Source organism: Chlamydotis macqueenii, chromosome 2 (assembly GCF_036417535.1).
Source record: "Chlamydotis macqueenii isolate bChlMac1 chromosome 2, bChlMac1.mat, whole genome shotgun sequence".
NCBI classification, from domain to species: domain Eukaryota; kingdom Metazoa; phylum Chordata; class Aves; order Otidiformes; family Otididae; genus Chlamydotis; species Chlamydotis macqueenii.
Genome location: NC_141557.1, coordinates 135857568 through 135882358, shown reverse-complemented (window position 1 = coordinate 135882358; position 24791 = coordinate 135857568).

Below are 24791 nucleotides of genomic sequence, written 5' to 3'. Positions count from 1 at the left end.
TTAATGTTTAGCTTTGTGTAAACAGAGAGCAAAATCTGTGCCGTGTTACACTCCCTTTAATTTTATAAGGTCCAGTAAGCAGTAAGGAAGTTTGACTCTTCTTCTACTGCTAGTGCTGAAGATTATTATTTGGATTAAGTCTGTTTGAAATGGTGATGATACACTGGGTGACAACTTGCATACTTGGGTAGAGAAGCTAACCTCAGAATTAATTATTTCATTAAGGCTGTATACTGTAAGGAGCTCCTGTTTTCTTTTTTTTTTTAAAAAAAATGGAGCAGGGCAGAGGGTTTTAGGGGTTTCTTTTTTCCTTTTTTTTTTTTTTCAGAAATTAATGTCTGAGAAATCCAACTCACCTTTTCTGAGAGATTCTGGCCCATTTAACTGCCCTAAAATTATGATTTAGTGACTTCAATGGGCTGATGAAACTGTCATTTAGATTAGCACTGAGGTTAAATGAAAGCCTTTCTCCTTACTGCTTTTCTGTATCCTCAGTTTTGCTTTGGGCTGAAGACTAGCTACATCTCAGCATGCCTTGCTGAGGGAGCCTTCAGACTTTACCATTTTGTACTAAAGGTACCAGTAGGGACCAGGAACTACCTCAGCTTTTAGTAGATCATAGTGGGGCTTTTAAACAGATAATAATTCCCAAGTGCAGCAAACCATCCACCATTTTGATTTCTGAGCTTGCAAATTGCAAACATCTTTGTATTCGTGCTAGTTTTTGTTTCAGTACAAAACATGCAATTTGACAGAAGCAATAATTAATTCTGTTAAGCAAGTTGAAATTCATTGTCTGTTGTAGCTACCATATTTTTTTTATGCAAGCTAATTCTTACTAGAAGTGGAATTTATGTTTAGGTCTTGTAGCCTTTATAGGTTTTGGTTTAGCTTTTTTTTGGGGGGGCGGGGAAGAGGAAGTTAACCTATTTATTTCTCTACCCACCTATTTTCATCTCTAAGGCATGCTTTCTCACTTGTTCGTTTTTTATTATTAACTGAATTTTTCTCCTACAATATCTTTGATCCTCACATTATGTATGGAGAAGGCTTTGTAGGATTAATTGATAACATGAAGAACTAATATGGGTTTGTTTTGAGGTAGTAATTTTCTTGCTTCTCTGTTTGTTATTGGTTTGTCTCTTTTTAAAGAACATTAATAAATAATAAATCTAATAATAGTCCTTTTGATATCAACAGGACATTTGGTAAAATCTAACAGTTTCCATCACAGAGGAGCATCTGCTCACTTTTAAACTGCACACATAACACTTGCCGTCAGATTAAACACAGTATGTGGTGAGTTTTCACTAGAATTTTGCATTGTATATCATACAGCTACAACTTTTCTAAATAAAACAGAAGTTTGAGGATATTTCCAGGAAAGGCAAAAGCGTTCTGGTGATGCAAACACTAATGGGATTTTACATTTAAGGGGGAGATGACAGCAGGACACTACTGACATTATGTCTGTAGGACTGTAATATGGCAACCACACTTTTTAGGATAAGTACGCAAATGTCAGTGACTGAGCTAATTACTGGATAAACAAAATGAAGCTTTCTTTACTTCCATTATCAAAGCTGCCTAAGGCACATTCACATATTGTTTTTTAATTACTTAAATGTTAATATTCTCGGTGTTGACCATTGTGAATTGTGCTGATTGCTGGGTTTATTCATTGATATAATTAACATTAACACTGGTAAACAAACAGATAGTTTATTAGGATTTTTTTCCTTTAGAAACAAAAGGTATACTGATAATCCGTAGCCTCAGATAAAAAAATTTACTCGATATAACTAAAGATCTATATTTACAAAACTTCATAATGTCCATTTTTAAGGTATTTCAAAGCAATTAAGATGCTATAAAACAATGCCCTAATAATAAAATGTTTTGTAGTACCTTGATACTCTGCGATTCTCTTTGCCTTTCTCATTTTAGGAATTCATAGTTAACCTCTTCCTGAATGAATACAAAACAATTCTGATTATTCAATCTTTTCTTCAAATATTTAGTCTTTTATCGTATAATTTCAGTTATTAGATTATTTAATAATCCCTTCAGGACTGTATGATTTAATTTATATTCTCCTACACAAAATATATCACCACAAAACATGGGCAATAAAATTTAATCAGATAATGAAACCCTGTTAAATAACTATTCTCTATGAATAATTGAATTGATTACCTGGAGAGGCCACAATCAAAACCAGAAATATTTGCCTCCAAGAGCTTCAGATTTCATTTTTCTAGTTTGTTCTATATCTTTTTTAACTGCCAGCAGAATCACTTTAGAATGTCTCAGCTATATTTCTAAAATGTGTGCAGACAGAATGTAAAAGTCCAAGTACACATATTAAATGAGCCCGTCAATTTAGTACTAGCCCAAACACTCATCTTGCTAATTCTCTTCTTATTTGGGGGTTTTGGTGATGTAATTGTTTTAGACTTTGGGTAAATTTCATTATAAAAAGGGTGAAATCTATGTTGAAAAGAACATAGAAGAAAAACAAGAAAATAATCAGATATCATTGCAACAGAATCAAAAAAGGAGCTTCCATTGGGACCACTGCAGCACCTAAATCTTCAGTCAAAGAAGTAATCTTTGCTTCTTACACAGGGAGGACAAGGTGGTAATGTGGCAAATTTGATCCACACAAAGTTCACATCAACTGACAGTGATTTAATTGGACATGACAGCTGGTGGTGTTTTCAGGCAGCCCTGTGGGGGAAAAGGGAGTGGGAGAGACAAGGCCTCTCTGGAGCTCAAAAACTGTCCTTTGTGTAATACTGATAACCACAGTGAGCAGCAGCCAGAGCTGAGAGATGCAGAAAAAATGTGGGTGGAAGTAGAAAAAGGAGAGGGGTTTCAGCACAGGTGAAGTCTGTCAAGAGTCCGAGGAACTATCTTTTTAGCTCCACTGCAGGGAAAATTAGAGTATATGCTCAAAAATTTGATTTTGTGAACTTATCAAAGGCAACAGGGAAAGTCAAATAGGAATCAAGAACATAGAAGCTTTGAGTCCGTACTGTCCCCATTCTTTTGCTCTAAATGTCAGCTTCTTGCAGCGTATGCCTATGCATGGAAGTAATTTCTATTGGCAATTCTGCTGAGATTTTACCCTTGAGAGAAATGACTGCACAATTCAGAAAAGACAACAGAACCTTGGCCCACAGCTCGGTAATTGTGTCCTGTCTAAGTCACCGAAGGTTTGATAAGAGCACAGAACACACAGGGTGGCTTTGTGCCAGGCTATAAATATACTTTAGAATAATTTAAAACTATTCGGAATCCACCACTAAGTTTTACGAGGATGGACAGCAGAACAGCCCTTATTATAACATTATTTTCTTCTAGTTATAAAGTGCATAAAACAGAATATTCATATTCTTGCCTCTCAAAAGCATTAGAGCAGCACAGTCCAGAAGTGGGTAAAATTACTTTTTCCACGTATGTTGCTACCTAAACTAAAAGGCTTATGATTAATCACGACTACCTTTCTTCTGGCAGTAATTAAAAAAAAAAAAAAAAAGGAAAGTGCGGAGAAATGAATATTAATTTCAAGTTAAAAAATATTAATTACAGGTAGAGAAGCTGTTAGAGAGAAAAGTGGAAGAATTCTTGGATCCATTAAGTATCTGACATGTTAATCACCTAAATTCTAAAAGCAATTGCCAGATAAAACTTAAATGTTACCAACAGTCAATTTGAACAATTTCTACACACACATACAAAAAGTGAAGTGTCAGCAGATAGGAAGAATATAATTTCCTGTGTCAATCACTTGAAAGGATTAAATAGATGAGGAATGTAATTTAGGTGGATTATATCCAAGACTGAATACTGAAATAAGTTAAGGCATTTATCTGTGATTGTTAAAATAAAAAGAAATTCCATACAAAGGGTACTAGAATACCCTCAAAAATGCTCAGAGGTCATATTGTTTCAAAAACAATGACAGAAAGATCTAAAATACTCTTGCTTTTGCTGCATCCCATTCCTAAATTCACCGCCCAAATCCTTTTACTCCTTATCTCCTTAGAACGTTCCCACCATATTGTAACTCCCAATCACTTGTCAACATTTGAAGTCCTTTCTCCTTGAGATGTCTTTGCTAGAGAACACATTTGGACTGTCAAAATATTTATTAATAAGCCGCTCTATTTCTTTCCTTTAAAAGACATGGAATGTGTCAAGGTCTTCCAATAAGGCTCTAGGTTTCACCATGCTCAAGTGAAATGGGAAACGTTGCCTGTAACTCTAATCTCTAGTGAGACCTATTTATTTTTTCCTAAAGAATACACATATATTTTTAAACAGTCTAGCCAAACAAAAGTAAAAGACCTACTTGTAGAGATTCAGAGCTTTAAAACAAAGATAAATGACTTGGAATTTAAAATTTAGATTAGATATCAGGAAGAGGTTTTTAACAGTGAACACCATTGAATAACAGAATAAATTACCTAGAGAGGTGCTGCAGTCTAATGACTTCATTGAGCAGCTGAGATTAAGCATACTTGTGGGAAAAGAGAATGGGAAAACTCTTTGTAAATGATCTACTGGATTAAATGTCCAGAATGTTTTCAGCCCAAAAGTTTAAGGCTGTGATTCAGAAAAGCTCACTGAAGATAATACAAGTTTTACAGAAAATTTTTAAAATAGCGAGACAAAGCTCATATTTTCTTCCTGGATTTTTCACCTTCCCCTTATGCCTCTTGCATCTCTTACTAGCAGAATGAAAAAATTCATGTTTTGTTGGAATGCCATATATGAAAAAGAAATTACATTAGCTAACTGAAATGGCAGAAAGATTCTTTCCATACTCTAAAAGTTATAAAACAGTACTTGTTTAACTACTGTGGAAATATTTTGCCAAGTCTATCCATGCCTGAGGGTTCATGATTAAGTTGAAACAATAAGATCCAAAATTTTAGATTTTAAACTCTCTATATAAGAAAATCACTTTACTTTCTTGCATTTTTAAATTTATTCTACCAAATAATTGCAAAGCAGTACACAGAACTCCAACCAACCATATGAGAGCATTCTTGTGTCTATTCATAGGCACCAAAATGATTTTACTGTAGAGGAAAGGTTATCCACTTGTTTACAATCTTCAATTAAAATGATTTTTCATATTTCAGTAGTCATTGACAGTTAATGGCACTTCTATTATTTGTTTATTTGTTTATGTTTTAATGGCTAACTAAACAAATTTGAATTCTGTTAATCTCCTCCACACTTTACCATTGCACTCCAATTTTCTGTGTATTATCCTTCTACATAAATTAGATTAAAAGCTAGTAGAAGACAGTAAATTTATGCCTTTCTGCATACTTATGCAGCACACAGTGTATTCTGGCTGTAACCCTAATGTGCTTTTACTTGCCTCTGCATTTACTTCAGGAGAGGGTTCAAAAGTTTTAATATGTAATTCTCAGATTAGAAGATCATTTTCTGTCCCTATTACTTTAACCAAAACCTGCAACTTTGCTTCCGAGGTCGGAATTGGACAGGTTCTTTTTAGATATATCTAAACTTTAAAACTGTAAGATGATCTACATTTTCCTAGATATCTTCTCAGCTCAACACAAGCCTTTCCAGGAAATATCTGAATTTCTAGAAAACTTGCTCTATTTTCCTTGTCCTAATTGTGTCAGTTTGGAGCCCAAAATAAACACAATCCAGTCATAAACCATCCTATGATGTCCACTCACACAGAACTCAGTAAAATGCAGAAACAATTTCAAATAATTTTAAAAATCTGTAGCCAGAGAGATCCCTTTTGGCTCTGTGTCTGAAAAAATTCAAACATGTTGTTTGGCATGTTGTTTCTTCCAAAGTCAATGTTAATATATGCATGCAGAAGTGGAGCCAAGTTTTCTTTTTCTTTATTTTTTTCTTTTTTTTTTTTAGTGAGAACAGCATACACAGAATTCACTGTTTCTGGTGAATCTTTTCACCTCTATAAAGGGTTCCACAATCATAACAAATCAATAAATCCTTGGATTCCATCAGAAGACTGAATTTCAAGAGGCATGAGAAATATGGGGAAGCTGCTGCCAGATTTTAGTCTCTTTGCACGAAATTTGGAAATACTCTGTTGATCTCTGGGCAATTGAGTTATACAAATGCTAATGCTTGACATTTTTCCTCTCCATTTATGTGATATCAATGAAAGAGTATCTCTGTTTTCAACAATATTTATAAAATATTCCTTCTGAAGAAATATATAAATAGGTAAGTATCATTAGCAGCTGAATTTAGTATACCAGTGCAACTACAATAGTCATTCCACTCCAGAGGGGACAAATGTGAAAGGTTATATTTGTTTTTTTCTCTTATCAGAACATACTGCATATTTTCAGTGTTATCTATGGTCATCAGAGTAGGACAACATCAGCTGACCCTTTTCCTCTTTCCAAATCGAGTCTAATCAGTCCAGTACAGCTGATATCATGCAAGACTAAAAGATTACAGCAGCAATATCAAAATATGATTTTGCTCTCTCTAGTTAACTCTTACTGGAACTAACCTCTCCACATTTAGTAGTTTGCCCTTGAGAAACACTTCAGTACTGTTAGCAGAAAACAATAATACTCTATTAGCCCGTTATAGTGTTTGCAAGTGGAAAAATAGTAAGTTTAACAATGAATCATGTAAAAGAGCAATATCTGACATCTTGGTAAATACCACACAAATACAATAAAGAAATTACAAGCCTATGTCACACAAAGGAACTTTCAGGGTATAAAGACGGTCCTCCTTTCTCTTAATATGTTGGGAGACAACAGTTATCCAAGGGGCACTTTACTCTAATAAAGAAACTTTCTTTTGTGTATTTCTCTAAGACTAATATTCTTTTTTCCTTTTTTGCTTCTTTCTGATGATTCTTAATCTTTATGTAAAAAGCCTGGGTTTTTTCTACCTTTCTTTTTTTAGTGGAGATTGACTGGAATTCTGGGTCCTTTTACTTTTTTCTGCTGATGTTCAACTATATCCTGTATTTTCTTGTGTACATTTTGAGAGAATACAAATGTTAGTTCTGCATACCCTTCCTATATTTTCTGTTTGTAACTGAAATGACATGACAGTTTACTCAGTGGATCTGTAAGAAACTGTCTAACACACGTTTTCCAAGGTTTTTCTTCTAGGTCAGCAGTTTGCAAACAGTCGTTCAAATTCGATTATTTGGTTTTTCATTTCCCCAGAGGTCTATGGATAATAAAAGGAAGAACACCTGTACTAAATATTTTTTTCTCCTCAGAAAATCCTTAAAAGTACATGTGAAAAAAAAAAAGAACCTCTGATAGTGACCAGGTACTTCAAATTCCCCTTACTACTGAATGGTTTGAATAGGAATACAACTACTATGTTGAAAATAACCTGAGAAGTTAGGGTTATTTGGAGCATTTATAGGGTACTTAATAAATATGAAAGTACAACAGATTATCCTGCTGTTGTTTTATATTGTTCTTCTAAAACACTACAATTCTATGCTATTAAGAATCAAAACTAAATTATACATATGCCTGGGATAAAACTATGCTTATTATACTGATTTTTTTTCTCAATGCAGATTAAGTAGCATTACAGAATACTTGATCTTTGGATGAATTCTTGGTATTCAATAGAGATCCTTAAGCCTCGACCTATCCCAGCTAAATCAATGAATAATCTGAAACAAACCTGAGCTTGAATTGCTTAAATAAAGAATCAGAGAATGAACCTATATATGACAGCAGTTAGACCAGACTTTTGTCAATTCAACTGTTTTCTATTCACATGTGAAATCAGAGACCAAATCAACCCCCAAACTAGCTGCAATTCAAGTGCAACCTTGAAGAAGAAAGCAACATTTCTGAGAATCACAGTAAGGTTGTCCCCTCATACAGTGCCAGGAGGATCAATGCTAGCCAGTTTCTGTAGATGCTGGAAGCAAAGCTGTGGGCCGGCTGACTACTGTAACAGCTCCTAAAACTTAAGTGGCAGATAGTATAAAGTCTGTAGAGATTGCCATACCTGGATAAAATACGATATTGAGAGACAAGTTCCAGAACATCTGCTAAAGACAAAAGCAAAGTAACCTAAATTGATGTTTTCTGAGAACAGATGTCCAGAAAAAGAAACTGTAGTCAAAGCCAAAAAAAAAAAAATCTAAATCAATATGAAGTTAATATTTAAATACATCACTTACATAATTTTCTTCGCAACTTGTAGTCTCATTCAGTGTATTTCAACAACATTCTGCACTCAGCATCACTCTGAAGCATGAGTATAGAAGCATGAATATAGAAGATGTGTCTGAAGAGCAAAGACACCTCTGCCCTGTGCACCCTATGATCTTGTAACTTGTAGCATTATAGGAGAGGTCCGTGTTGGGCCCGGCCCTGTTCAACATCTTTGTTGGTGACATGGACAGTGTGATAGAGTGCACCCTCAGCAAGTTTGCTGATGATGCCAAGCTGTGTGGTGCCATTGACATGCTGGAGGGGAGGGATGCCATCCAGAGGGACCTTGACAGGCTGGAGAGGTGGGCTCGTGCCAGCCTCATTAAGTTCAACCAGGCCAAGTGCAAGGTCCTGCACCTGGGTCGTGGCAATCCCAGGCACAAATACAGGCTGGTCGGAGAATGGATCGAGAGCAGCCCTGAGGAGAGTGACTCGGGAGTGATGGTGGATGAGAAACTCAACACAAGCCAGCAATGTACCCTTGCAGCCCAGAAGGGCAACTACATCCTGGGCTGCATCAAGAGGAGTGTGGCCAGCAGGTCAAGGGAGGCGATTCTCCCCTTCTGCTCTGCCCTGGTGAGACCCCACCTGGAGTACTGCATCCAGTTCTGGAGCGTCCAACATAAGAAGGACACGGACCAGTTGGAGAAGGTCCAGAGGAGGGCCACGAAGATGATCAAAGGGCTGGAGCACCTCTCTTATGAGGACAGGCTGAGAGAGTTGGGGCTGTTCAGCCTGGAGAAGAGAAGGCTCTGGGGAGACCTTATAGCGGTCTTCCAGTACCTCAAGGGGGCCTACAAGAAAGATGGGGAGAGGCTGTTCAGTAGGGCCTGTTGTGATAGGACAAGGGGTAATGGTTTTAAAATAGAGGGAGGTAGATTTAGGTTAGATATTAGGAAAAATTTTTTTACAATGCGAGTTGTACAGCACTGAAACAGGTTGCCCAGAGAGGTGGTGGGTGCCCCATCCCTGGAAACGTTCAAGGCCGGGTTCGACAAGGCTCTGAGCAACCTGATCTAGTCAGGGATGTCCCTGCTTCTTGCAGGGGAGTTGGACTAGATGACCTTTGAAGGTCCCTTCCAACCCTAACCATTCTATGATTCTATTATTCTACAATTATGGCAATCTTTGTTTAATATTCTCTGCAGATCAAAACCATAAGTAACTTACTTCTTCATTTCCAAAGCAAGGAAAGCTTTGGGCGAGGAAAAAGCATGGGTTTAAATATGGATTGTTTGGTTGGGGTTTTTTTCACTATTTTAAAGCAGTAATGGAAGGCAGCTTCACTACGGTACTAAGCAGGGTCAAAGGAAGATATCGGGATCACTCCATGTTCTAAAAAGACTCTATAGTGCAATTCACAATCCATGGCCTTTAGAAAAAGACAGCATACCCCCAAATACCCTCAAATATAATGATCCTGAACATTAATAGTTCTTTAGCGGATGGTATGGAAACTGAGGCAGGAAAATATAGCTAAGCCTTGCTTTTATTTTTGTTATCTCTATCTATATTTTCAGGTAAGCAGATAAAAAGATCTTATCAAAAAGTCTAGGTATTAAATAAGTATAAAATATATCAGATGTCCTTGAAAAAAATTAAGTGGTACACCAGAAGAGGGAGATCCTGGAGGATATGGGAGAGCTGAAGTGTATATGGCTGCTGAGGTAAAATAGGATCTAGTTCAAACAGCATTAGTTTTCTGGTCAGACAATTGCATTGGTAATCCCACAAATAAAAGAAGTATAAGGCACAAAGTTTGTACTTCTAATGTGTTCATAAAGGTCCAGACCTAGAAACAGTGCCCAGGTTTTTTTCAGCTTAGAAAGCTAAGGGCAAACAAGAGTTGAAGAGCTGGACCTCATCACAGCAATCTTATTGGTGTCTAACAGGGAACTCACCCACATCTCCAATGTAGAGAAACATCCCCTCTCACCTTACTTGGTATTTCAATGCAGTCAGTCACAATGGAAAAAAAAATAGTATTGTCCTGCTGTGAACATGTACAAGAAATATAATGATTTACATATTCTAACAAGAGAACAGGGAAAACAGAACTGCTCCAAAACCAAGGTGGAAATTCCATGATTTAAATCCTTACAGACATATTATCATATGTCTCCTGTTTACAGTGTAATCAAGCACAAGAACTGCATTTCATCTTCAGTGTAAAATATATTAACTGTTCACTGAGAAACCTGGAAGTAAGTATGTTTGGTCAAAACTGATTTAGGGAAATATATTTGTTTCCTTGGTATAGTGTACTGGGGCACAAATAACCACATGGCAAAACAGCTTATATTAAGAAGCTGAGGTGAACTGCAGTGACCTACACTCAAAACAATGTTTCTGACTTCTGCAGAATACATTAATGCAAATTTTATCTGTTCAGTCATGATAGGCCTGCCTGAATGAGACCTGCACTACTGATTACAGTAAGAACAGGACTGGACACACAGTGTGAAGTTTCCTAAGCAATTTACTGTATAGTCATAGATCTAAATTAGAATAAATTGGAACGTAGTCTTCCCTCTCCCCTTGCTATATTATGACCAGTTCTGAAACATATGGGTTTTAGCAGAGGTGAGACCCGAATTCCATTTATTCCTGCCTTTACTGACATTCTTGTCTGGTAATTGCACCACTAATGAATTAAGCATTTGAGCATGTTCTGTACTCCACAGAGCAATTATTTTAGCCTTTCACTCAGTACAGTGCACAACAAGCACAGCTTTCTGTCAAGTTACTTCTAATGTGAGATGCAAACATTTACAGATGCATGACACGCTTGTTTCCTTGACAAACCGAGCCTGAATAATTAACTGTATGTATCACTTCACTCTCACATAATGTAGCAATATATTGGTTAGCAGATAGTTGAGCACACTGGTAATGTAATAATTTATGTACTTTGATCAAAAGCTTCTTTTTTAAAGTAGCTGAAACCACAGTGGAATAGGTTATTTTTAAAGAGAAGATATCTCAACAACATCTTTAAATGGCATTACCAAAGTATAGTTTCTGTACATCAATGATATTGTCGCAAGTCTAGTTTTTAAGCCTAGCAAACCATGTCTGGAAGATTCATCAGGTACACCAGGTTACCACAGAAAATTGGAAGGATCAGTAAACGATGTTGCACAAGCAACATAACATCCAAGGTCAGTAGTTTGAAGATTTACAGATACCAGAGGTTGATTCTTGCAATACATAAGCTGTGTGGGTCTTCCTACCTATGCTAATATTCAGCCTTGTGCACAGATGGACTTTGGTATTGGAGATGTTTTCAGAAACAAACTGATGGGCAGTCACCTATTCAAGAGGTAAATAAGAAGACAGTGAAAAAAATACATAGGTAGCTAAGAGCAAAATCTGGCTTGGCGTCTAGCCAGTCATTTTACAGATTCAGACACCCGCAGTTACAATTTCCAGCTGCTTGTCATTACTCACTTCCTACAAGTCTATGGGTTTTCAGATTTTTCTTGTGGTTAGGTAACAAAGGAGGCTTAGCTCCCTACAGCTAGTTTCTGTCAAAATCAGGCATATTAGCCTAAATTGTTTAACATATTAGTTCTTTGTGAACATAGATAATTTTGATTAGCTAGACTTAAAGATAGCAAGACACAGACGGGAAACTTTGTGTGCTCAATCTAGCCAACTTATGGTGAGGTGTAGCTGGGGGAAGCAAGCAAGTAACAATCTACTTCTTGAGAGCAGGTTTTTTGGTGGTTTTTTTCAGAGGGTGCACAAAAGAATATACAGCTGTACCTTGCCAACAGTACTACTGTCTAATCTGAGTCTATGTTATAGCAGCTAATCTCCCTCCTAAGGTGGACATAGTATTCAAATGACCAGGAAAAGATGCCTAAGTCCAAGCTTGTTGTTCAAATGCCCTGTCTTAATGGAGAAAAAAAAGAGATACTTGTGCAACACAGTTCTCCCTTGTTTTACTGTAGATATCTAACCTGGGTCAGATTAATCTCATTCTAAAAATTCCTTTCTATTCTTACAGAAAATGCCTGGAGTTATCAGAACAGACGCAGACACCTGCATTGGAGACACCTAAAGACAGGGAGAGTGATCCTAACCTGTGTATCATTATGTATAAATCCCATTAAAAGCTGGATTTACAGTACTTTTGTGAGACAGGTTATATCTAACACATTAATTAAACCCCTTTGGATTTTTTTTCTTTTCTTTTTAATCCATTCCTTTTGTAATGTAAAAGTCATAAGGAGTTCTGGGAATGTAGATCTAGACCTCAAAGGCACATCTATATTAATAATTAAATCTATCTGAGACTACACTCAGGCCCTGTTCAATTTACTAGAATATATATAGCCTAGAAGTCTTCTCCTTGTCAGCTGAACATCCTAAATGTCCTAAATGCCTAGGGAAGATCTTCTCCCTAGCTGTGGTTTTAGGATTTCTCACTTGCCTTTGAATGGAACCTTGTATTCCTGTATGCCATACAAACTGTTTTCAGGAAGAGAGAAAGCAAACACTCTGACAAAAAAATACCTTTTTGCTTGATGACTAAGAGTATTTGCCCAGGAACTGAGCTGCTATGCAGTTACAGTTATGTTGTACAAAGAAATGTGAGTACAGTTTCTTTGAGGTTCTGAATCTCATTTTAGTGGCACCTAACTGAAACAGCTACTCAGGATTAGAAAAAAGCTAGAATTTAACTGTTTTCTTTCCTAGTTCTGTCAGTTGATTTACACCTCCCATTGCTCAGCATACTAACAGTCATTAATTCCCTCCACATGAAATTAAGGCACCAAATTCCCCATAGTGAAGCCCACTCAGCACAGTTTGAGGACTTTGAGGTCTTGAACAACACAATAACCATGTTTCTTTTTGAATCTAGTTTCAAGGCCTAAAGTTAGGTTCATAGATTCCTCTCTGAAGGATAGGAGATCAAGAAGAAAGACAAATTACACATGCTGTGTCAAAGTGCATTTTTGATGATTCTCATGAAGAGTGAGGATGGATCTACCCTTTGAGTCCTAGATTCACTGATTTTTCACAAGCAGGCTTTGAAGGACACCATTTCAGGCATATTAGATGCTTAAAATGTTATCATGCATGTAACTACTTTCAAAGCCAGCTGCCAAATCCTAAAAGAGAAAGGACATTAAAAGATGCTCTTCAATATCCTACTAAAAGTGTATTGAGATGCCTCCATTTATCTACAGATTTGTTATTATCTCCTCTAAATCACTCTTGAAAGTAGGATTCAGACTTTTTCATAATTTTATCCACACCATTCCTATACCCTGTGTTACATGGTTTGATCATTATGCAATTTTCAAAAGGCACAGGTACTAGAAAAGGCACCAGCACTAGAAAATTCCATAGACCAGCCATATTTTATAATAGGTCAGAAGAACAGAATTTCAGATTAGAATTTTTCTAATTCCATAGTGACCATATTCTGACACTATCAGTTACTTGAAAATATCTTACATTTCAAATAGCCACATTCAGCTAACTGTGCTATTCCAGGAGTTCGTTCCCATTCAGTATAACAGTTAATGTATTCAGATATTCAGACTTCTAAATATAAAAAAAAAAAGAGATGAAGAAACTGTGCTTTATTTAGTCCTGCAAAGCAGTACCTTAATCTTACTTCAAAAAGAGTTGTAATGGTATCAATAATGCCACTAGAGATCTCTCCAAAAATAAAATAACGTGTAAGTCCACCAATCTGAAAAAAAAAAAAAACCCACATATGCTCATTCACTGCTGTGAGATTTTGAACAGGAAAAGGCATTGTGGATAATTACTATTGGAGTACAAATCTACTCTAAATTGTAAATAGATTTTTTTAATTGGTACTTAGTATTAAAACCTTGCAAAATCATGAAAATAAAAATGATTGGAAAATAGGTCCAAAAATCAGTCTTTGCTTTGGGTTTGTGACTGCCAAGTGCAGTATGAATGACTTGGCCAGTTTTTCAATTTCATCCCAGCTGTGCAACACTCTTAGACTTCTAAATTAGACCCTTTTTGGCAAATCAATAACCATTTACATTTGGAAAACAGTAGCCCTCATCAAAAGAGGCCAGGTTGTGGGAAAGTAATTACTCTTAGTGTGGAAGAGAACAAGAAACTAAATCATTGAAAGAAAGACTCATTAATGAATCCATTTTCCACAGCTTCGCAGATGAGGGGAAAAGTAACTTGGCTCAGTATAACATTATAATAACCATTTGTATCATGAAACAGACAGGAACTTAGTTCTTCTAAGTTGAACCTAGCACAGGGTTTGACATTATTCCTTAAAAATAAGGATAAACAGTTCAGGCCTCTAGTCTGTGGAAACACTGAAAGCATTTGGCTTCATTGCTCTCTCTTGAGTCTGGAAAGATCCCTTTTGAATCACTGTCAAATGGGAACAGCAAATGTTTACTGATTTCCAGCTATGGTATAATATTTGCTTCCAAGTTTTTTTCACCCAAAACGTTGAATTCTCTAGCACTAACACTTAGTCTTTCAAAAAAAAACCATTTTTTTTTTTTTTACTAACATTTCAAGACTATAAAATATGGCATCAACACCTGGGAAAGCCACTAAAAAAACATTTAACCATTACAGAGGGTTCTTTTTACCTCAATAAATATACACAGCTATTCACATTTCCATGTCAAACTATAAATCAATGGAAGCATATTCTAACAGAATGCATTTTCTTGATTACCTACAGAAAGGAAGTTTTTAATCGGCAGCAGAAATTATTTTAATCTCTAAAGTCTAATTCTAGATATAAAGACAGCTGTATATTTGCATCTTGAATGAGTTTACATGGACAGAACTGTCACAGTCCTGCTGATGATTGGTACTTACAGAGGGTTTTCTATCCCTTTTTCTCAGTATGAAAATGAATTAAAAGTGAATATGCTTTTTTGGAAGGTGGAGTTTCATTTTCTTAGCTTCCTATTTTCTGCAGACATCATCTGGCAGATAACAAATAGCAATATTTGGTAGATTCCAGAATAACCAGTGTACAACAATGAAAAGAAAACAGGTTGACCTTACCTAATTATTCTCATAAAATGTCCTCTAGCTATATTTTGAATATGAAAAATAATGTTAAAAACTACACAATAAGTAACTTCAAAAGAGACATTGATTGGGAAATAAATTGAAAAAAGCTTTCCAACAGTTTAGATTTATGTGTCTTCTCTTGGATGATTAAAAAAAAAAAAAAACCCAAGCAAATGGCATTTACCTAAAGTAATTACAGAACAATGTATGGGACTTTCATGTTCCCTTCTTCTTGATATCTGCATGGTAAACTTCATATGCCATTTTACTAATGTCTCGTAATCTAATCAGGTAGTCAAATTCCATGGCCAGGACACTTTAGTTTATCCATGTTTAATGACCTTAACATAAAAAGTAGCATCATTCTATTAATTTGTTATTTAAAATAAAACTCCTTAGCTTTATAATAATTTTTGGAGTGAAGCAGCAGATCAAAAAAATACACACTCTACGATTTCATAAAACATTCAGGGGAATTATAAAGAGCACGGAAGATGTTATCACATTCTTACGAGCCAACATATGTTGTCATTTCCAGCTGTAGTTGTTTAATGTGAAAAACAATACTTTCAGTTAACACAGACTTATACAAGATGGCAAAATTATTTCCACTCATCACCTCTGTAATACATGTGTAGGAGTGGGAATGGTTATGAGCAGCTTATCTTCTCTTTTAAAATTTATTTAATATAGAAAGTAACTACTGATTTGAAGTTTCAGTTCATAGAGTAACTGGATGTTCTTTGAATAAAAAAAAAAAAACCCTCAGAACATCTAAATCATGGCATCCCATCCTACTACTCAACTGTGCAAAGAAAACACAAAAGTCAGTAACAAAAAAAAAATGTAAATCAAGCTTTTCAAATGAGAAAAATGCAAGACACATGTAAAGCTCTTAATAAAAGCCTTACAAAGATCTTTCCCTTTCAAATACTCAGAAGCGCTTCTCAGAAGTGCTTCTTACTAGACTGAAATATAGTTCTCTAACATTGAATTTATCTCTTACAATAGCTTCCTGTTCTCCTGCCGATCCACATACAGATACTGCATTGTCATAACTCATTCAGTTTCTACAGTGATATGTTTAGAACAGTAGTGACATCTATAACCACTACACTGGTCTGAGGCTAGCAAATATAATGCCATTTGCTTTGTTATATAGCTAAACCATATCTACTTAATTTATCATTATCCCTGAGCTGTTGAAGTTGCTCCAGATTGCAGTCTGTCTTGTCTGACATTTCCATGCAGCATATTCCAGCTGTAGCTTTTCTTGTCCAATTTTCCAATCCACTTTTCCCATCCACTTTTCCCATATACAATTATTGTACTGAGCAGAAACTGGCAAAGAGCCACCCTGCTTAGATCACCATTTAAGACCTTGCTCCCATCTAGCTTCAGTGGCCTTGTGACTTATTTTTATGTCCAGGGTAGCATAGTGGAAAAGCAAGGTTTGTTTTTCTCCTAAATATACATGTTAAGATTCACCAGAAACACCTGCATATTTCTCTTCTTTTTTTTTTTTTTAATAGCATCATACAAGCGGAGTACAAAAACAGTAATGGCCAAGTGAATTCTCTCAACTGTAGACTTTAGTCTCTAAGGATGTCAATTAAGTTTTTATCATGAGCTCTGAATTCTCATGCATATAAAATTTTCTGCTGACAAAAAGCCTATGTCCACAATCTTCAGCAACTGCACAGCTATAGCTGTCAGTAACTTTCCTGTGTTGTACTACTTTTAGTGTAAATTATTTCCATTTCAAAATAGAACTAAATCTCTATGCTGTACTCTTCCTTGTAGCCAGGTATAGTATTTTACAAGTAGCATTGTGCATCACAAAAAAAAAAAAAAATTATATATTATTTACAGCTTAAAACAATACAGCTGCCAAATGGTGCTTTTTAACTCTAAGAGAGGATTTTTGGTTGTCAAATAGATATAGTTAATATCTGTTTGTCCTCAGTAAATGCTATCACTCTTAAAAGCTGTCACTAGTATCAATATTCACCATCGAAAAACTTAGGCAGTTTCAATCCATTTAACTTTAGTACCTTTCATTGGTTTGGTATTTCAGAGAAGTGAGTTTCTATGAAAACGGAAAAGTTCTGAAATCTCTTATCATAAGACCTGTTATTTGAAGGACTGTAATAGTCACCTATCTTGTGCTACACTCTGCATGAACACTAGCATACACTACAAAAAGTATCCTGTTTCGGGGCCCATTCTTGGACAACACTTTTTGTCCCCATTGAGACAAATACTTCTAAAAACACCTTTTAAACAACAGGATATCTTCAAAAAGGTGGATGAAATCTGCTTAATTTGGACACATTTGCTAGAACTTCTCAATTAAGTGACCAAAACAATGAAAATATTTCTCTCTCAAATTCTAACCACTCACTTAACCTATTTGCTGACATTTGGTATTTGCATGTTAATGCAATTTCAAATTCAACAGCCTCCTTTGGACATAAAAAGTAGCAAATTCATGCATAGAAAACAAAAGAATTAAAAAAAACTGGGAGTGAATAAGAAAAAATATAGTTGTTGATTTTCAAGATTCTGTTTTGATGGGTACCTCAGACTGCCTCATCAAAAGTTGTCTTATTAACTAGAATCATGTCACTCATGACACTCAGTAAAATACTGTAAAAGCAGTTTTAACATATTTTTGCAGATCAATCATGACTTAGTATACGTAAGTAGGTTGTCGTCTCAGCCATAATAACTTATCTAACCAAAACAATTCACGAGATACAGAATTATGATTTTAACTCAAGATCATGTTTGTGAAACATCCCACTTAACCAGATATTCAAATTATGTCTCTCTCACTCTATTTGAATCCATTGTATTTCTGGTAGTTCCTGTTTTGTTTCATCAGCATACTTTGTTCTGAAAACGGATTGGATGCATCACGGTGGCATAAATACAGTCACAACATTCATTTTGTTGATGAATCTAGTTATTTCCTAGTGTAGGATCAGTACTAAAAAACAGCGACCAGTAAAAAAAAAATGAGACCATCCTTTGCTTTGGCACACCATGTTCAAGTTATGTGTATCCGATTTTCCAATTTTTCTTTTTCTTTATGTAACTCATACTAAATATCAAGACTAAATATGAAAGTTAATATTATAAAGATGTAAAGAAAAATGAAACAAAAAAGGAAATTTGTTGTTTATAATTACAGTCTAATGTAATTTATTGTCAAAATGAATTTGATATACATTTCTCTTTCATCAGCTTGGAAAATGTGGGGAATTTTGAATGACTTTTAGTGCTTTAATAAAAGCTGCTTTGATTTTGCTCTTATTTCTTTCACATATATCAAATGGGAGGTTTTGCTTACATAGAATCTTTAATCATAGAATCTTTAAGGTTGGAAAAGACCTCCAAGATCATCAAGTCCAACCATCCATATAAAACCTCATGAGCTGGTTCACCACCTGCAAATTTTTTTAACACATAAGCAGGTACATGATACCAATCTTTCTTTTAAAAATTACATTTTAATAAAGTTTTCTTTGTTCTAAGTGTTTTTAAACCATACTTAGTAGTTCATCACACTTAAGGGGAGTAAACATTATTATCCCCTTTTTATAAATAGGAAAAATGAGGCAGCAAAGCACTGACCTTTATTAAAAGAGGATGGTGATCTTGTGTACTGGTTTTGGCTGGGACAGAGTTAGTTTTCTTTAGAATAGCTTGTATAGGGCTATGTCTTGGATTTGTGACCAAAGCAGTGTTGATAATACACTGATGTTTTAGCTATGGCAGAGCAGTGCTTACACAGCACCAAGGCCTTTTCTGCTTCTCACACCACCTCACCAGTGAGTAGGCTGGGGGTGCACAAGAAGTTGGGAGGGAACACAGCCAGAAAAGTTGACCCCAACTGAACAAAGGGATATCCAACACCATAATCCAAGGTCAGCAATAAAAGCTGGGGGAAAGAAGGAGGAAGGGGGGAAATTCAGGGCTATGGCATTTGTGTACCCAAGTAACCGTTAAGCATGATGAAGCCCCGCTTTCCTGGAGATGACTGAACACCTGCCTGCTGATGGGAAATAGTGAATGAATTCCTGAATTTCCTTTGCTCATGCATACCGTGGCAGTGAGTAAGCGGCTGTGTGGGCTTAACTGCCTACTGGAGTTAACCATGAACCGTCGTTACTCCACCTCTGATGACTGAGTCCGCTACCCAACACAATTATTATCTTTCTAAATGCCCTTATCATTTTTCTACTTTCAATATATTTTGTGAAGTAATTTGAAAAAAATTAGTTCTTTAAGACTCAGACCAGAAAATATAGGGCTTAAGAACAGCTACATAGTCCAGCTTTGGCAGTGTAGTGTTGTCATCAAAATATTACCAGATAGATCACTGTAATTATTCCAAAGTCTTGAATGGAAAACAAAGATGTGTTATTCTTTTTCCAAAGGGATTTTTCATCATTGATAATCACAGAATCACACATAATAATATAAAACATCAGAATAATTTTAAGCTAAATGGCAAAATCACACACAGAGTACGGATTCTCTGTATTTTGATAGTCTGTATTAAACACAAATACCCTCATGTTCCAGACAGGAGTTATATAGAAAGACAGACTACATCAGGGGAAAAATCCTGTATTATGCAGATGAACTGCAGTAACTGTCTTTTATCAAGGAGGTCTTGAAATTGGTCCCCTGAGCACTCATCAGTCCAGCTGCATGTGTCATCTGAGTGACATTTCTTCTTCATTGGCCTCCTCAGCACCTTTGGCCCTGCCTTGGGGAATGAAAGAATGGAAAATACTCTGTTTTTTGGAGAGCTGACTTCCTTACAGCTTACAGATGTCCATGGTCCACCACTTGTATTTACTATTGTACCACATCAGCACTGCATTGTATGAGTCACCTCAGTGAAGTCAGCAAATGCGTCCCTGTCTCTGAGTGGTTCCAGAAGCTGTCCTAGCTTGAATACAGAAAAAGAATTGAATATCTTTCTGAATAATAGGTATTAAAACTTCTATTTTCATTTCTAGCACTTTATTCAAATTTAGATACTGCAAAAGTACTACTCTCCACTGCTATGCCTTTCCTTGCATAGCTAACTTTTCTATGACAATCTGAATGATTTTTCCTCCAGAGTTATCTAATTTGAAGTTCTTAACTGAAATACCTAACTGCAAAGCCTCCTTGCTCTAGGTTGCCTGTATATCAGCTACATGCAGCACTGGTAAAGAGAGAGGAAATACTGAATCACTACTCGAATCTTAACAGGTTGAATGGACCTCTAAAAGTGCAGCTACACATCCATTGCCTCTGCAGAGAGAGTAGGGCAACCCGGCTGCCAAAAGCACTGTTTTCATTGCGTGTAGCACACTGGGTTATGACCCTGTGAACTGGGAAAATCCACGAAAAATAGGAATAGCACAGTGTTGGGGGGTGGGGAATGTTTCAAAGACTTAAGTTTGGGTTTTTTTGGCTCCTGATCCAGTGAGACAGGTAAACATTGGTTATAGTTTTGGAGTGACTTAAGTTTTTAATGCTAAACACATACTTGAGTCATTTGCTGAATCCTAACTCTGCACCAGAACTGTCATCACATCTTGTTTGGTAACAAGACAAACACATCAACTGTTTTTAAGAGCAAATTATTGTACCTTCATGTACTTAGATACTACTTACAAATATTTTATGTTGTAGGTTTACTGAACATTTGTTGTCTTACAATGTAGTGGACTAATGGTACTTGAGAGTTAAAAATTATTTTCTTCTTCTTTTAGATAACTTTGGTGAGGATTGAAACTTCCTATTTTCCCACTAATATTTTTTTCCAAACTTTTAGCCAGAAGTTTCCTCAACATCAGTGCTTTATTTGCCTTATGGCTTTGGTTGAAGTCTTCTGAGTACTAAAAGGTCCATTTACACAACAAAGGGTATTCTCGACCACCTCGAAAGGGCTACTTCTGAATCACTGCCCAGTGAGCTATGCACAGCTTGCTGTTCACTTGGGCTAACTAATCCTGTTTATCAGTGTGCTAACATGCTTATCTTACAGAACTCCAGTATAACTCCATACAGCAGTGCCACTTGTTCAAAGCCAGCTGAGTATCTCTTAAACCATTGGTCTCTGATTTTCCTTTTGTTAACTTTCTTCACTCCAACCATCACCCAATTTCTTCCAGCATTGTCCAATGAATACTTATATCTTTCCGCTCATGCTTTCACTGATTTATAAGCCATCACTGCTGATTTTCTGTGTGTACTCTGCTTTTTTCTCCTTGCCCTCCCTCCTATTTTTTCCAACAGTATGATTAATGAATCTATCCATATTTCCCACCCCTTCACATTCAGTTTCTCTCTCAGAACAGATTTCTTCTATTCCATGACCTTGGCAATATCTGAATATCTACTACTTCTGCTTCTACTCTTGGATAACATCCTGCAACAGTAATACCTCCCTTCCTCTGTCATTTCTTCCCTGCTCTGAGCTAGCACCTCATACATTCACAGCTCTAAGCACCTTTCATGTGCCAGACTAGCTTTCAAGGGCCCTTTTTCCTGCCTCTTTTTCTGTCCCTGCACAAGAGCTTACTGATTCTTTTCAAGAGAGAATTAAAAAATGCAATCTGACTTTCCTGCTTGTCTGGTTTCTTGTACAGTCTCTCTTCTGTAGTCTTTTTTTTTTTTTTTCCCTATCAAGCAGAGCCACAGAAGTTTCTTCTCTGCTCTTTTGAAATACCTGTAATTATTTCATTTATGTTATCACTTTTCCAAAGACTTCCCTTGCACTTACACTTATCCTCTTCCTTCTTAGTCTTTCTAAAACTTTTATTTGTCCTCTGGCTCATATCAATCAAAATACAAGCCTCTCATGATCTCTTAATTTTTAAGAACATAGCCTTAATTCTATGAGTGTGTACATGCATTAATGTTCTCTTTCATTAAGTGATCTACTTTCAGTCAAATTCTAGCACTACTTAGAGTGCTAGAATTGCATCCTTAAACTACAACTATCTTGTCTTTTGAAAAAAAAAAAGAAAAAATCAATCTTCAAACAACAATAAAACCCCCCAAAAAACCAATTAAACACTAAACCAAATTATTAATAGTTTTTCCTGGAAAAAAAAATACGGAAACACTGAAAACGAATAAATGTTTGCTTTTATAAATTTTAATATTATTTTAAGATTAAACTTGGGTAAATATAACTTAAATTAAATGAAAATTTATTCTAGACTAAAAATACATTTTACTCCATTTTTGTAAGCATAAATTAATACACGAGTTTAGTTTTTCTTGATGCAAAACTTATTTTCAGTTTCTTTCTTTCAGATACCAATGCAACAGTTTCCCCATCTCTAATTTACACTTTCTTTAAGCAGGTTTTAATAAAATTCTAGTCTCCATTATCTCTAATGATCTCTTCCTAAACAGAAATCAGAATTACTTTTCTTAATTTCTCCACTGCTTTTGACACAGCCTATTAGGCCTTTCTTTCTCAAATGCATCCTTGTTCCTCTTCTGAAATTCAGTCATCTTCCATTTCTTCTTAGTCTCTAACCATACTTAATTTAGAGGATTTCTTTGTCCATCCTCATCCAGATGTTTGGTTCTCAGTGCTCCTCTTTTTTTCCTCCCTACAAACTTGCCACACAGGCAGCTTTACCACTAAATTTTAATTCAGATACCATTTTATATCATGAAAATCTAAAAATCTACTTCCCTACTTCAAATCTATATCTTCTGTCCAAACTATATAAATACTAAGCTATGTTTTAAGTACTTCTTCATTTATTTCTGGTCGTCAATACAAGGTAAACATGAAAAAAACTAGCTCAATCTTTTTCTCCAAGCCAGTTGCACTGCCTCTTGTCTTGATCTCTGTGATCACCTCCTCTTCTACCTCACCTCACTCGACTTTCTTCTCATTTAGCACTTGTCTTCTGGAGTTGTCTCTCTATGCTCGAACTCATGTTATTACTAAATAGTGTAGACTGTTTTCCTCTCTGTATCAACCCTGAGATTTTATTTTCTCAAGCCGTTGTTGTTGGCTTTTAATTTGCTGACTACAATAACTTGATTTTCTGAACTCAACAAATACAAGCTTATCTGTTCTCGTACATTAGCAGAATATTTTACATTATTTACTAGCCATTGCTTCAATCATATCACTTCAATCACATTGTATCAAACCCAATTTGTATTTCAGGGTTAGCCATCACCTATGCACATTCTTATATTTGTTCATATAGAATCACAGAGTAGAGTCATAGGTTGGAAAAGATTCTTAAGATCTTTGAGTCTGAATATAAATCTAACACTGCCAAGTTCACCAGTAAACCATGACCTTCAGTGCCACATCTACATGTCTTTTAAATACCTCCAGGGATGGTGATTCCACCACTTCCCTGGGCAGCCTATTCCAATGCTTGACAACCCTTTAGTGAAGACATTTTTTCCTAAGATTGAATCTAAATCTCCCCTGGTGCAACTGGAGACTGTTTCCTCAAAGAGATCGATGCTCACCTTGCTACAACCTCCTTTCCGGTAGTTGTAGAGGGCAAAAGGTTTCCCTTGAGTTTCTTTTTCTCTAGGCTGATGTTGTGGTTTTGTTTAGTGAGGGGGGGCCTAAGGTGGTAGCTTCTGTAGGAAACTGCTGGAAGTCGCTCCCCTTTGTTCAGTGGACTCGGCCGGGCCTAGGGTGGACCTGCTGCTGGCCAAGGCCAAGCCGATTGGTAGCAGAATGTTCCATGATAATGCCTCTGCGATAACATATTTAAGAAGGGGAAAACAGAAAAAAAAAGGAGAAGAGAAGATGTGAAGAAGCTGAGCAGGGACAGAGGCGCAGAGGGGGAGGCGCAGGCCTCAAGGGCCTTGCAGGCCTCACCCTCTGGCCTCTTGCCAGGTGGCCGACTGGGCCCGACTTGGCCCGGCCCAGCTGCAAGAAGTGGAGAGGAGATGAGCTGGATGATGTGAAGAGATTCTGAGAGGCGTCTACCAGCCTGTTGTGAAGAACATTTCTTGTGAGAGAAACAGATGCAGGCGCCAAGGTCAGTGAAGAAGGAGGGGGAGGAGTAATGCGGCTCCTGGCCAAGATTCCCCTGCAGCCTGTGGTGATGACCATGGTGGAGCAGGTTGTCCCCTGCAGCCCATGGAGGTCCATGGAGGAGCAGATATCCACCTGGAGCCCATGAAGGACCCCACATCGGGGGAGATAGATGCCTGAAGGTGCCTGTGGCCCATGGAGGGCCCACTGGGACAGCCACTCTGAGAGACTGAACTCTGTGGAAGAGATGACCCACGCCGGAGCAGTTTCACGAAGGACTGTGGCGTATGGGTGGGACCCCATAACAGAGCAGGGGAGGAATGTGAGGAGTTCTTCCCCCAACCATGAAGCAGCGGAATAAAACAACACGTCATGAACTGACCGCAACCCCCATTCCCTCTTCCCGCCTGTGCTGCTTGGCGGGGGGAGCAGGTAGTAGAGATAGAATCATAGAA